Source organism: Balaenoptera musculus, chromosome 4 (genome assembly GCF_009873245.2).
Source record: "Balaenoptera musculus isolate JJ_BM4_2016_0621 chromosome 4, mBalMus1.pri.v3, whole genome shotgun sequence".
NCBI lineage: Eukaryota > Metazoa > Chordata > Mammalia > Artiodactyla > Balaenopteridae > Balaenoptera > Balaenoptera musculus.
Genome location: NC_045788.1, coordinates 85,137,191 through 85,154,162, shown reverse-complemented (window position 1 = coordinate 85,154,162; position 16,972 = coordinate 85,137,191). Strand labels below are relative to the sequence as shown.

The 16,972-nt window shown below is 37.7% G+C and overlaps 1 protein-coding gene across 1 annotated transcript in view; it reads right to left on the bottom strand.

The window, feature by feature from the left end:
• Nucleotides 1-16,972, bottom strand: part of CFAP44 (cilia and flagella associated protein 44) — a 127,382-nt gene that overhangs the window by 73,554 nt on the left and 36,856 nt on the right. The gene's annotated exons all lie outside the window — the stretch shown is intronic.

The window sequence follows — 16,972 nt, the reverse complement described above, 5'->3', positions numbered from 1 at the left end:
AAAGCTGTATATCAACAACTGGTAAATTTATTTAAATTTTGAAGACTGATATTTATGTACAGTATGCATATATGTATGTATACATATATGTATACAGAAACATGACATATTATGTATATACACATATATGCATATATACATATATATGCATGTCATGCCATTTTTGCTAGGTAACTAGAAAACTTTAGAATCATCTAAAGAGAAAATGCTGTGGTTTTCTTACATATACATTTATTTATAGACTTCATCCCCAAGATGAATCAAAGCAGCAGAATATATGCCCTATAGGAATAAGGAGCTTTAATACTTCTCTACCACATTTTATAGACTTCATTTCCTTTTCTAATCAAGTGAAATTCTATAAAAGGAAACTCATTTTCTTTTGTATTACACCTTGATTAATCTTTTTATTTACAACGTGACTAGATAAATCAAGAGAATATTTTATGAAGGTCATCTAAATTCCACTAAGCAAATTAAATTAATTGACAAGGGTTGGCTGGGTATTTGTGAAGTACTACGAAGAACTCCATTGTTATTGTTAAGAACTAGACATTTACTCCTTATTAAATTAACAGATTCAATTGAGAAATCATAGTTAATGTAATAGTCACCCACATGTCTATACTCTGTAATTACTCTATATGACAAAGTTACTAACATTGGAAAAACTACCAATAAGAACTAGCTAAATCAAAGCCCCTTCATTGTGGGGAGGAGAGCATTTTTTTCAAATTTTCAAGTAGTGAACTCAAAAATACATTTATTAAGGTTTTATCACTTGAGTAATATTACATTTTGGAGATGAACTGAAGTGTATCATTTCAATTTTCCAATTTGATAATTAGTAAACATACTCTCCCCATGATGAAAAATATTGAATATTTTAATTCTCATAACTTTAAGAATATAGCAACTATTAATCTTGTCATTCTTTTTGATTCATTAATCTCTCTCAAAAATTGAAAAAAATCAGTCTACCTTTGTCTTGTTATTCAAGAAATGATACAAGTTGGATGCTAATATTGAAAGGTTAGATAATGGATCCCAAATATTTTAGATACTAACAACATATCCTGTGATCTTCAGTAAAATACACTTCCTGAAATAAAATATTTTTAGCGAATAACTGCTTGCCACTTACTATGGACTAAATATTTGTGTTCCTCCAAAATCCATATGTTGAAACCCTATGTGGAGGTGGGGACTTTGGGAGGTAATTAGATTTAGATGAGGTCCTTAGGGTGGAGCACCCATTATGGGGCTAGTACTTTTATAAGATGAAGAGACCAGAGCGCTCTCTCTCTCTCCATGTGAGGAATCAGCAAGAAGGCAGTGATCTGAAAAGAAAGGTAGAAGGCCCTCACTATGAATCTGACCATGCTGGCATCTGAGCATGCTGACCACGAGGCTGATCTCAGACTCCCAGCCTTCAGAACAGTGAGAAATAAATGTTTGTTGTTTAAGGCACCTAGTATACGGTATTCTGTTATAGCAGAATACCAGACTGATTAATAAAATACTCATTTATAAACATCCTATTCAAGGCTAATTTGCAAAGTTTTGTTCCTGATTGTCTGATGCTTTAGTTCTTGATTACCTAGAATCTATTTTACATGTATGAACATATCAATCACCCCAAAGTATGTTTAAACAAAGTGAATGTTTGCAAATATAAAATGACATTTTCTAAGAATTTAGGCATATACTAGGATATGATAACAAATTTGATAAAAAGTTTGTTTCTGTGGTCGTCCTTGCAAATGTTGAAATGGAAGCAATTATAAAAATAAATAAACTTTACAATAAACAGAAGTAAAAAAGGCAAAAAAAAGATTAATGTACAGAAATTTGTTGATTTTCTATATACTAATGATGAAATACCAAAAAGAAAAAGAAAACAGTCCTGTTTAAAATCACATGAAAAAGAATAAAATACCTAGGAATAAACTTAACCAAGCAGGAATGAGATCTATACTTTGAAAACTATAAGACATTGATGAAGTTGAAGATACAAAGAAATGGAAAAATACCCCATGTTCATGAATTGGAAGAATTAATATTGTTAAAATGACCATACTACCTAAGGCAATCTACAGGTTTAGTGCAATGCCCATTAAAATACTGAAGGCATTTTTCACAGAAATAAAACAAATCATCCTAAAATTTATATGGAACCATAAAAGACACTGAATAGCCAAAGCAATCTTGAGAAAAAAAAAACAAAGCTGGAGGTATCACACGCCCTGATTTCAGACTATACTACAAAGCTACAGTAATCAAAACAGTATGGTACTGGCACAAAAACAGACACATAGATCAATGGAACAGAATAGAGAGCCCAGAAATAAACCACACACTTATGGGCAAAATTAATCTACAATGAGAGGCAAGAATATACAATGGGGAAAATAAATGATGCTGGGAAAACTGGACAGCTATATGTTAGAGAATGAAATTAGAACATTTTCTCACACCATATACAAAAAATAAACACAAAACGGATTATAGAGCTAAATGCAAGACCAGAAACCATTACACTCCTAGAAGAACACATAGGCAGAACACTCTTTGACCAAAATCATACAATACTTTTTTGGATCTGTTTCCTAAAACAAAGGAAACAAAAGCAAAAATAAACAAATGGGACCTAATTAAACTTAATCTTTTGCACAGCAAAGTAAACCACTGACAAAAAGACAACCTACTAAACAAGAGAAAATATTGGCAAATGACATGACCCATAAGGGGTTAATATCCAAAATACATAAACAGCTCATACAACTCGATATCCAAACAAACAACCAATCTTTAAAATGGTCAGAAGACCTGAATAGACATTTTTTAAAAGACATACAGATGGTCAACAGGCACATGAAAAGATGCTCAACATCACTAACCATCAGGGAACTGCAAATCAAAACCCACAATGAGATATCGTCCCACAACTGCCAGAATGGCTATCAACCCAAAGACCATAATTAATAAGTGTTGGGGAGGATGTGGAGAAAAGGGAACCCTGGTACACTGTTGGTGGGAATGTAAATTGATGAAGCTACTGTAAAAAAACTGTATGGTGGTTACTAAAAAAACTAAATATAGAACTACCATATGATCTGGCAATTCTACTTCTGGGTATATATACCCAACAAAACAAAACAAAATCCAAAAACACTAATTTGAAAAGATACATGCACCACAATGTTCATAGCAGCATTATTTACAACAGCTAAGACATGGAAACAACCTAACTATCCATCAACAAATGAATGGATAAAGAAGATGTGGTATACACACACACACACACACACACACACACACACACACAAATGGAATATTACTCAGCCATAAAAAAGAATGAAATTTTGCATTTGCAACAACATGGATGGACCTGAACGGTATCATGCTTAGTGAAATAAGTCAGACAAAGACAAATACTGTATGTTATCACTTATATGTAGAATCTAAAAAATGAAACAAACTAGTGAATATAACAAAACAGAAACAGACTCACAGATATAGAGAACAAACTAGTGGTTACCAGTGGAGATGGAGGACAAGATACAGGTAGGGGATTAAGAGGTACAAACTACTATGTATAAAATAAACAAGCTACACGAATATATTGTACAGCATAGGGAATATAGCCAATACTTTATAATCAATTCAAGTGGAGTATAATCTATAAAAATATTGAATCACTATATTGTACACCTGAAGCTAATATTGTAAATCAACTATACTTCAATAAAAATGAAGTTTAAATAATAAAAATAAAGGATTTCCCTGTGGCGCAGTTGTCAAGAATCTGCCTGCCAATGTAGGGGACACAGGTTCGATCCCTGGTCCAGGAAGATCCCACATGTCGCAGAGCAACTAAGCCTGTGTGCCACAACTACTGAGCCTGCGCTCTAGAGCCCATGAGCCACAACTACTAAAGCCTGTGCACCCTACAGCCCGTGTGCCGCAACTACTAAGCCCACGCACCACAACTACTGAAGCCCATGAACTCTAGGGCCCATGTGCTGCAACTACTGAGCCCACATGCCTAGAGTCCATGCTCCACAACAAGAGAAGCCACTGCAATGAGAAGCCTGCGCACCACAACAAAGAGTAGCCCCCACTCACCACACTAGAGAAACCCTGTGCACAGCAACAAAGACCCAATACAGCCAAAAAAAAAAAAAAGATTAAAAATAAATAAACAATAAAATATCAATACTTCTAAATAGTCCATAGGTCAAGGAAATCAAAATGAAACTGAGAGAAGGGGCAAGATGGCGGAAGAGTAAGACGCGGAGATCACCTTCCTTCCCACAGATACAGTAGAAATACATCTACACGTGGAACTGCTCCTGCAGAACACCCACTGAACGCTGGCAGAAGACGTCAGACCTCCCAAAAGGCAAGAAAATCCCCACGTACTTGGGTAGGGTAAAAGAAAAAATAACAGAGACAAAAGAATAGGGACGGGACCTGCACCAGTGGGAGGGAGCCGTGAAGGAGGAAAGGTTTCCAGGCACTAGGAAGCCCCTTTGCGGGCAGAGACTGCGGGTGGCAGAGGGGGGAAGCTTCGGAGCCACGGAGGAGAGCGCAGCCACAGGGGTGCGGAGGGCAAAGCGGAGAGACTCCCGCACAGAGGCTCGGCGCCAACCAGCACTCACCAGCCCGAGAGGCTTGTCTGCTCACTCACCGGGGCGGGAGGGGGCTGGGAGCTGAGGCTCCGGTTTTGGTGCTAGCCGGGAAGGAGTCCGGGAAAAAGTCTGCAGCTGCCGAAGAGGCAAGAGACTTTTTCTTGCCTCTTTGTTTCGCGGCGCGCAAGGAGAGGGGATTCAGAGCGCTGCCTAAACGAAATCCATTGACGGGTGCGAGCCGCGTGGCTATCAGCACGGATCCCACAGCAACAGGGGCGCAGAGGGAAAAACGGAGAGATTCCCGCACAGAGGCTCAGCGCCGAGCAGCGCTCACCAGCCTGAGAGGCTTGTCTGCTCACCCGCTAGGGCAGGCGGGGCTGGGAGCTGAGGCGCGGGCTTCGGTCAGATCGCAAGGAGAGGACTGGGGTTGGCGGCATGAACACAGCCTGAAGGGGTTGGCGTGCCACAGCGAGCCGGGAGGGAGCCGGAGAGGAGGTCTGCAGCCGCCGAAGAGGCAAGAGACTTTTTCTTGCCTCTTTGTTTCGCGGCACGCAAGGAGAGGGGATTCAGAGCGCCGCCTAGACGAACTCCAGAGGCGGGCGCAAGCCACGGCTAACAGCGCGGACCCCAGAGACGGGCGCGAGCCGCGGCCATCAGCGCGGACCCCAGAGACTGGTAGGAAACGCTAAGGCTGCTGCTGCCGCCACCAAGAAGCCTGTGTGCGAGCACAGGTCACTCTCCACACTGCCCCTCCCAGGAGCCGGTGCAGCTCGCCACTGCTAGGCTCCCGTGATCCGGGGACAACTTCTCCGGGAGAACACACGGCGCGCCTCAGGCTGCTGCAACGTCACGACGCCTCTGACGCCACAGGCTCGCCCCGCCTCCTCCGTACCGCTCCCTCCCCCGGCCTGAGTGAGCCAGAGCCCCCGAAGCAGCTGCTCCTTTAACCCCGTTCTGTCTGGGCGGGGAACGGACGCCCTCAGGTGACGTACATGCAGAGGCAGGTCCAAATCCAAAGCTGAACGCTGGGAGCTGTACGAACAAAGAAGAGAAAGGGAAATCTCCCCCAGCAGCCTCAGAAGCAGCGGATTAAAGCTCCACAAACAACTTGATGTGCCTGCATCTGTTGAATACCTGAATAGACAACGAATCATCCCAAATTCAAAAGGTGGACTTTAGGAGCAGGATATATTAATTTCCCCTTTTCCTTTTTTTGTGAGTGTATATGTGTATGCTTCTGGGTGAGATTTTGTCTGTATAGCTTTGCTTTCACCATCAGTCCTAGGGTTAGGTCCATCCATTTTTTTTTTTTTTTTACTTAAAAAAATTTTTTTTCCCTAATATATGCTTTCTTAATAATTTTTTCCATATTTTCTATTTTTAGAAATTAAAAAATTTTTTAATAAGTTTTTTCATATTTTTTATTTTAAAAAATTAAAATTTTTTTTCTTAATAAATTTTTTTCTTAAAAATTTTTTTCTTATTTTTTACTATAAAAAATTAATAAATCTATTTTTAAAAATTAAAAAAAATTTTTTTCTGAATACATTTACTCTTAATAATTTTTTTTCTTATTTTTTATTATAATAGCTTTATTTTATTTTATTTTATCCTCTTTTTATCTTTCTATTTTTTTCTCCCTTATATTCTGAGCTGTGTGGATGAAAGGCTCTTGGTACTCCAGCCAGGCATCAGGGCTGTGCCTCTGAGGTGGGAGAGCCAACTTCAGGACACTGGTCCACAAGAGACCTACCAGCTCCACGTAATACCAAACGGCAAAAATCTCTCAGAGATCTCCATCTCAACATCAAGACCCAGCTTCACTCAACGACCAGCAAGCTACAGGGCTGGACACCCTATGCCAAACAACTAGCAAGACAGGAACACAGCCCCATCCATTAGCAGGGAGGCTGCCTAAAATCATAAGGCCACAGACACCCCAAAACACACCACCAGACGTGGACGTGCCCACCAGAAAGACAAGATTCAACCTCATCCACCAGAACACAGGCAATAGTCCCCTCCACCAGGAAGCCTACACAACCCACTGTACCAACCTTACCCACTGGGGACAGATACCAAAAACAACGGGAACTACGAACCTGCAGCCTGTGAAAAGGAGACCCCAAACACAGTAAGATAAGCAAAATGAGACGACAGAAAAACACACAGCAGATGAAGGAGCAGGGCCAAAACACACCAGACCTAACAAATGAAGAGGAAATAGGTAGTCTACCTGAAAAAGAATTCAGAATAATGATAGTAAGGATGATCCAAAATCTTGGAAATAGAATAGACAAAATGCAAGAAACATTTAACAAGGACGTAGAAGAACTAAAGAGGAACCAAGCAACGATGAAAAACACAATAAATGAAATTAAAAATACTCTAGATGGGATCAATAGCAGAATAACTGAGGAAGAAGAAAGGATAAGTGACCTGGAAGATAAAATGGTGGAAATAACTACTGCAGAGCAGGATAAAGAAAAAAGAATGAAAAGAACTGAGGACAGTCTCAGAGACCTCTGGGACAACATTAAACGCACCAACATTCGAATTATAGGGGTCCCAGAAGAAGAAGAGAAAAAGAAAGGGACTGAGAAAATATTTGAAGAGATTATAGTTGAAAACTTCCCTAATATGGGAAAGGAAATAGTTAATCAAGTCCAGGAAGCACAGAGAGTCCCATACAGGATAAATCCAAGGAGAAACACGCCAAGACACATATTAATCAAACTGTCAAAAATTAAATATAAAGAAAACATATTAAAAGCAGCAAGGGAAAAACAACAAATAACACACAAAGGAATCCCCATAAGGTTAACAGCTGATCTTTCAGCAGAAACTCTGCAAGCCAGAAGGGAGTGGCAGGATATACTTAAAGTGATGAAGGAGAAAAACCTACAACCAAGGTTACTCTACCCAGCAAGGATCTCATTCAGATTTGATGGAGAAATTAAAACCTTTACAGATAAGCAAAAGCTGAGAGACTTCAGCACCACCAAACCAGCTTTACAACAAATGCTAAAGGAACTTCTCTAGGCAAGAAACACAAGAGAAGGAAAACACCTACAATAACAAACCCAAAATATTTAAGAAAATGGGAATAGGAACATACATATCGATAATTACCTTAAATGTAAATGGATTAAATGCTCCCACCAAAAGACACAGACTAGCTGAATGGATACAAAAGCAAGATCCATATATATGCTGTCTACAAGAGACCCACTTCAGACCTAGAGACACATACAGACTGAAAGTGAGGGGATATAAAAAGATATTCCATGCAAATGGAAATCAAAAGAAAGCTGGAGTAGCAATTCTCATATCAGACAAAATAGACTTTAAAATAAAGACTATTACAAGAGACAAAGAAGGACACTATATAATGATCAAGGGATCGATCCAAGAGGAAGGTATAACAATTGTAAATATTTATGCACCCAACATAGGAGCACCTCAATACATAAGGCAAATACTAACAGCCATAAAAGGGGAAATTGACAGCAACACAATCATAGTAGGGGACTTTAACACCCCACTTTCACCAATGGACAGATCATCCAAAATGAAAATAAATAAGGAAACACAAGCTTTAAATGATACATTAAACAAGATGGACTTAATTGATATTTATAGGACATTCCACCCAAAAACAACAGAATACACATTTTTCTCAAGTGCGCATGGAACATTCTCCAGGATAGATCATATCTTGGGTCACAAATCAAGCCTTGGTAAATTTAAGAAAATTGAAATCGTATCAAGTATCTTTTCTGACCACCACGCTATGAGACTAGATATCAATTACAGGAAAAGATGTGTAAAAAATACAAACACATGGAGGCTACACAATACACTACTTAATAACGAAGTGATCACTGAAGAAATCAAAGGGGAAATCAAAAAATACCTAGAAACAAATGACAATGGAGATACGACGACCCAAAACCTATGGGACGCAGCAAAAGCAGTGCTAAGAGGGAAGTTTATAGCAATACAAGCCTACCTCAAGAAACAGGAAACATCTCGAATAAACAACCTAACCTTGCACCTAAAGCAATTAGAGAAAGAAGAACAAAAAAAACCCAAAGCTAGCAGAAGGAAAGAAATCATAAAGATCAGGTCAGAAATAAATGAAAACGAAATGAAGGAAACAATAGCAAAAATCAATAAAACTAAAAGCTGGTTCTTTGAGAGGATAAACAAAATTGATAAACCATTAGCCAGACTCATCAAGAGAAAAAGGGAGAAGACTCAAATCAATAGAATTAGAAATGAAAAAGGAGAAGTAACCACTGACACTGCAGAAATACAGAAGATCATGAGAGATTACTACAAGCAACTCTACGCCAATAAAATGGACAACCTGGAAGAAATGGACAGATTCTTAGAAATGCACAAACTGCCAAGACTGAACCAGGAAGAAATAGAAAATATGAACAGACCAATCACAAGCACTGAAATTGAAATTGTGATTAAAAACCTTCCAACAAACAAAAGCCCAGGACCAGATGGCTTCACAGGTGAATTCTATCAAACATTTAGAGAAGAGCTAACACCTATCCTTCTCAAACTCTTCCAAAATATTGCAGAGGGAGGAACACTCCCAAACTCATTCTACGAGGCCACCATCACCCTGATACCAAAACCAGACAAAGATGTCACAAAGAAAGAAAACTACAGGCCAATATCACTGATGAACATAGATGCAAAAATCCTCAACAAAATACTCGCGAACAGAATCCAACAGCACATTAAAAGGATCATACACCATGATCAAGTGGGGTTTATCCCAGGAATGCAAGGATTCTTCAATATACGTAAATCAATCAATGTGATACACCATATTAACAAATTGAAGGAGAAAAACCATATGATCATCTCAATAGATGCAGAAAAAGCTTTCGACAAAATTCAACACCCATTTATGATAAAAGCCCTGCAGAAAGTAGGCATAGAGGGAACTTTCCTCAACATAATAAAGGCCATATATGACAAACCCACAGCCAACATTGTCCTCAATGGTGAAAAACTGAAACCATTTCCACTAAGATCAGGAACAAGACAAGGTTGCCCACTCTCACCACTATTATTCAACATAGTTTTGGAAGTGTTAGCCACAGCAATCAGAGAAGAAAAAGAAATAAAAGGAATCCAAATCGGAAAAGAAGAAGTAAAGCTGTCACTGTTTGCAGATGACATGATACTATACATAGAGAATCCTAAAGATGCTACCAGAAAACTCCTAGAGCTAATCAATGAATTTGGTAAAGTAGCAGGATACAAAATTAATGCACAGAAATCTCTTGCATTTCTATACACTAATGACGAAAAATCTGACAGTGAAATTAAGAAAACACTCCCGTTTACCATTGCAACAAAAAGAATAAAATATCTAGGAATAAACCTACCTAAGGAGACAAAAGACCTGTATGCAGAAAATTATAAGACACTGATGAAAGAAATTAAAGATGATACAAATAGAAAGATATACCATGTTCCTGGATTGGAAGAATCAACATTGTGAAAATGACTCTACTACCCAAAGCAATCTACAGATTCAATGCAATCCCTATCAAACTACCACTGGCATTTTTCACAGAACTAGAACAAAAAATTTCACAATTTGTATGGAAACACAAAAGACCCCGAATAGCCAAAGCAATCTTGAGAACGAAAAATGGAGCTGGGGGAATCAGGCTCCCTGACTTCAGACTATATTACAAAGCTACAGTAATCAAGACAGTTTGGTACTGGCACAAAAACAGAAATATTGATCAATGGAACAGGATAGAAAGCCCAGAGATAAACCCACGCACATATGGTCACCTTATCTTTGATAAAGGAGGCAAGCATATACAGTGGAGAAAAGACAGCCTCTTCAATAAGTGGTGCTGGGAAAATTGGACAGATACATGTAAAAGTATGAAATTAGAACACTCCCTGACACCATGCACAAAAATAAACTCCAAATGGATTAAAGACCTAAGTGTAAGACCAGACACTATCAAACTCTTAGAGGAAAACATAGGCAGAACACTCTATGACATACATCACAGCAAGATTCTTTTTGACCCAGCTCCCAGAGAAATGGAAATAAGAACACAAATAAACAAATGGGACCTAATGAAACTTAAAAGCTTTTGCACAGCAAAGGAAACCATAAACAAGACCAAAAGACAACCCTCAGAATGGGAGAAAATATTTGCAAATGAAGCAACCGACAAAGGATTAATCTCCAAGATTTACAAGCAGCTCATGCAGCTCAATAACAAAAAAACGAACAACCCAATCCAAAAATGGGCAGAAGACCTAAATAGACATTTCTCCAAAGAAGATATACAGATGGCCTACAGACACATGAAAGAATGCTCAACATCATTAATCATTAGAGAAATGCAAATCAAAACTACAATGAGATATCATCTCACACCGGTCAGAATGGCCATCATCAAAAAATCTAGAAACAATAAATGCTGGAGAGGGTGTGGAGGAAAGGGAACTCTCTTGCACTGTTGGTGGGAATGTAAATTGATACAGCCACTATGGAGAACAGTATGGAGGTTCCTTAAAAAACTACAAATAGAACTACCATACGATCCAGCAATCCCACTACTGGGCATATACCCTGAGAAAACCATAGTTCAAAAAGAGTCAGGTACCAAAATGTTCATTGCAGCTCTATTTACAATAGCCAGGACATGGAAGCAACCTAAATGTCCATCGACAGATGAATGGATAAAGAAGATGTGGCACATATATACAATGGAATATTACTCAGCCATAAAAAGAAATGAAATGGAGGTATTTGTAATGAGGTGGATGGAGTTAGAGTCTGTCATACAGAGTGAAGTAAGTCAGAAAGAGAAAAACAAATACAGTATGCTAACACATATATACGGAATCTAAGGGAAAAAAAAGCCATGAAGAACCTAGTGGCAAGACGGGAATAAAGACACAGACCTACTAGAGAATGGACTTGAGGATATGGGGAGGGGGTGGGGTGAGATGTGACAGGGTGAGAGAGTGTCATGGACATATATACACTACCAAATGTAAAATAGATAGCTAGTGGGAAGCAGCCACATAGCACAGGGAGATCAGCTCGGTGCTTTGTGACCACCTAGAGGGGTGGGATGGGGAGGGTGGGATGGGGAGGGTGGGAGGGAGGGAGATGCAAGAGGGAAGAGATATGGGAACATATTGTATATGTATAACTGATTAACTTTGTTATAAAGCAGAAGCTAACACACCATTGTAAGGCAATTATACTTCAATAAAGATGTTTAAAAAAAAAAAATGAAACTGAGAAAATATTTTCAACTGGATGATAATAAAAATACTACATTATCAAAACTTGTGGGATACATTAAAGCCTATAGCTTTATAAGGTACTCATAAAGATACATATAAAGAATAATAATAAAATATAAATATCCATTTCATGAAATAAGAAAACAAGAAAATAAACCTTAAGACAGTAAATGTAGGACTGTAATAAAAGAATACAACTTAATAAAATAAAAAACAAAATAAAATCAATAAAGTGAAAAGTTCCTTGAAAACACTAATTGACAAACCTCTAGGAAGATTAAGCAAGAGGAAGGGAAAAAAATGACCAGTATAAAAAAATGAAAAGGAAACATCATTACAGATCCTGTGACATTAAGAATATCATGAAAATTACAGACAAAAAATTTGAAAATTCAAAGGAAATAAACAAGTTCCCTGGGGGAAAAAATGTACTTACCAAAATTAAATCAAGAAGAACACATCTGATTGGAACCACAAGAGACCCTGAATAGCCAAAGCAATCTTGAGAAAGAAGTCAAAGCTGGAGACATCACACTACCTGATTTCAAACTATACTGCAAAGCTATAGTAATCAAAACAATATGGTATTGGCATAAAAACAGTCATAGAGATCAATGGAACAGAACAGAGAACCCAAAAATAAATCCACGGTGACAAAGGAGCCAAGACTACACAAGGGGGTTAAGACAGTCTCTTCAATAAATGGTGCTGGGAAAACTGGACAGCCACAGGCAAAAGGATGAAACTGGACTACTATCTTACACCATGCACAAAAATTAACTCAAAACGAATTAAAGACTTGAATATAAGACCTGAAACCACGAAACTCCTTGCAGAAAACATAGGCGGTAAGTTCCTTGACCTTGTCATTGGTCTTTGTGATGAGTTTTTGGATCTGATACCAAAAGCAAAGGCAACAAAAGCGAAAACAAACAAGTGAGACTACATCAAACTAAAAAAGCTTTTGCACAGCAAAGAACTCAACAAAATGAAAGGCAACCTTATGAATAAGCAAAAATACTTGCAAATAATCTACCTGCAAAGGGATTAATATCCAAAATACATAAAGAACTCGTACAACTCATTGGCAAAAAAAAAAAAGTACAAACAATCCAATTAAAAAGGGGGCAGAAGATCTGAACAGACATTTTTCCAAAGAAAACATAGAGACAGACAACAAGTACATGAAGATATGCTCAACATCACTAATCATCAGGGAACTGCAAATCAAAACCACAATGAGATATCACCTCACACCTGTTAGAATAGCTATTATCAAAAAGACAAGAAATGTTGGCTAAGATGTAGAGAAAAGGGAACCCTTGTGCACTGCTGGTGGGAACATATATCAGTACAGCCACTATGGAAAACATTGTGGAGATTCTTCAAAAAATTAAAAATAGAACTACCACATGATCCAGCAATCCTACTTCAGGGTATTTATCTGAGAAAATGAAAACATTAACTCGAAAAGATACATGCACCCTCAAGTTTATCACAGCATTCTTTACAATAGCCAAGATATGGAAACTACGTGTTCATTGAAGGATGAATGGATAAAGAAAATATTCCATTGTGATTATATGTACACAATGGAATATTATTCAGCCATAAAAAATAACAAAATCTTGTCATTTGCAACAATATGGATGGACCTTGAGGACATTATGCTAAGTGAAATAAGTCAGGAAAAGAAAGACAAATATTGCATGATATCAATTGTATGTGGAATCTTTAAAAAAGAAAAAAACATTAGGTACAGAAAACAGACTGGTGGTTGCCAGAGGCAGGGGCTGGGTGATGGTAAAATGGAGGGGTTCAAAATGTACAAATTTCCAGTGATAAAATAAGTCATGGGAATGTAATGTACAGTATGATGACTATAGTTAATAATACTGTACTGCATATTTGAATGTTGCTCAGAGTAGATCTCAGAAGTTCTCATGTATGGTGACAGATGTTAACTAGACTTATTGTGGTGATCAGTTCACAATTTATACAAGTATCAAATCATGTCATATATCTGAGACTTATTTATGTCAATTATACTTTAAAATTTAAAAAGAAAAACTATAATCATTAAAGGCATTGAATTAATTTTTTTAAAACACCTCAAAAAAAAAAAACCTTATGCTCTGATGACTCTACTACCAAGTCTGCCAAAAATTCAAAATTCTAATATATTACAAATTCTTCAAGAGAATAGAGAGAGAGAATATTTTACAACTCATCTTAGGAGATTAAAAAAACCTTAATAACAAACTTGATGATGAACTATGAAGACAGAAAATATTATCCAAATCTTTTTTATAAACATAGATGAAAAACACTAATGTTAGCAAACTGAATTCAATGACACATGAAAAGTTTGCTAAATCAGCTAGTTCAAGACAACACAGAGAAACCAGTACAGCCACAGCTCTAAGAGCCAAGATCACAGGAGAAGGAAAGCTAGGTGAGGTGAGCTGGGCATTCTCTGCACCTCTTTCTCCTAAGGGCATTGGTCAACTTCCTGCATGGGACCTAGAAGCCAAACAGAATGCAGTGTTCTAGAGCTTTAGGCACTCTCTCAGAGATGAATAGACACAAGCTGAAGTTCAAAGTGACAAGAAAGTTAGGATTTGATGGCACATGATACCAGAGAAAAGGGAAATGCAGAAAAGGGAGCCTGACATTCTGCTGGGCCTTTGCCTTTAAAACATTTGCACAATCCTAAGCTGCATGAGAACAGGAGTTGCTCATTTCATCCAAAAAGTCACATTACTGTTTACTTACTTTCATTTTTGAAAGATACTACCACTGGGTATAAAATTGTGGGTTGGAAGTTATAGAACTATAAACTGCTAAAAGAAGACATCTACTGAAGAAATTCAATCCATTATTTAAAATCCTCCTACAAACAACAAATCAGGTCCAGAGACTAGAAAAGACATCTTTTTTTAAAAAAAAAAAAGGCCAGAAATACCTTGATTCCAAAGCTGGCAAGGACATTACAAAAGGGGGAAATTATCACTCTGTTATGAATGTAGATGCAAAAATCCTTAATAAAATATTAGTAAATTGTATGTGTGTTAAAATATAGTGAGTTGATGTGTGCTAGGATGACAAAAAGCAGGTCATTTTAGGCAGAGAAGATCAAGTTCAAAGCTTAATGCATGAAACAAAGAGGAACAAAGACAACATAGAGGAAGAGACAGATTTAACAGATGTTTAGGGTGCATAACCAATGTGGGGGCTTGGTGAACCACCAAAGCAGGGTGGTTAGAGGTAGGGAAGAGATGGCTCTAAAGATTTTCTGGTTTAGGTAACAGGGAGAAAGGTGCTCTCAGAAAAATGCAGGAGAGAAAAAACGTGTCTTAGAAAAACTGTAATGAATTTCATTTAGACACATCAAAATTACCCCCATAAATTCAGAAGATCACCAAGTTCAGTCAATTCTACCTATCTCTTATCCACACAGTCTTTCACACTTTGGTCACATCTTCTCTGGAACACAGCTGTCCAATAGATCTACCTGCCTCTCATTTGGCTCCCTTGTAACTTCTCCACACTGCTGCCTAAGTGATCATGGCAGTGACCATTGCAGATGGAATGGTTCTGTGTGTGATGCACCTTTATTGGAAACCAAAATGAGCAGAAGCTTAATGCATTCAGGAAGGTAGGAGGTCTGACCAGTGAGCTGGTAGGAGCTAACCGCTATTGCTATTTGGACAACTGAAGTGTGCAGTATCAGTTACACACGTTAATTTACTTTTTTCCCTCAGCTTCACTGTAATATAACTGACATAACATTGTGTAAGTTTAAGGTGCATAACGTGATGATTTGGTGCATGTATATATTGCAAGATGAGAGTAATTTACATTAGTAATTCCCAAATAATACTAGAAATATAAGTGCTAATTGGCACCACTGCCTGAAATGACTTTTGAATTGTTTTTTTGTTTTGGGGGGGCGGGGTGCCTTTCCTGCCTTAATTTTTGTTTTAGTTTCTTATTTTGAAGTAATTATTAATTCATAGGAAGCTGCAAAGATAGTACAAAGAGGTTTATACCTTTTGCCCAGTTTCTCCCATTGGTTACTTCTTCTGCAACAATATCAAAACTAGGAAATCAACATTAATATAGAATGCGTGTATAGTTCTATGTCATTTTATCACATGTGCAGATTCATGTAACCATCCACAATCAAAACATAAACTATCCCACCACTACAAAGATCTCCCTCAAGCTGCCCCTTTATAGTCACACCCACCCCCTTCCCACCCATCATTCCCAACCCCTGAAAACTGCTGGGTTTTTAAAAACTTTGTTATATAGGGAAATGATTGAAGGATGCACAAAATATTATATGTTGTGATACAATAGCTCATGCTTTAACACAGAGCATCCTTTGCAGCTCTTTCCCTTCAGCTACACAACTTGCACTCTCCTGCTCTCAACTAACTCACATCACGTGTTAACTTCTCCCTTTCTTGATATTCCCTTTCTTGATATACATGCTCTATATTCACAGCAAGTATTGTCTATACGACTGATATCACTGATATTTTAGTCACCCATTCCCTTGTGAAATCTTAAATAATTCTATCACAGATCAATGTAACTCTTAAACACATGTATTTTTTTCTCCTTCAGAAGATACTGTTATGTACTGCTTATTGAATCCATCGCCAGGGCCTAGCAAAGATGAAAACAATGAGTATTTGTTAATTTAAAAAATATGTTTTCTAGGTACTACTATATTTTTATAGCCATTTTCTTTAGAAGAGCTTAAAATAGATTACAGATGTTACTGCTCCCCCCACCAAAATCCTGACAGTACTTCTACGCAGTTCATCAGCATTATTAATATGCTGGAACACTAGTACAGTACCTGGTTTAGACATTCAATCAATATTCAGGTGACTGAATTATCCTATGCTCAAAATTAGGGAAATTTGGGGCATTAAATAAGATTAGTAGTCAATACTGAATCACCAATTGTTATTAGAAAAGAGGCAATGGAAGATTAGAAGAGA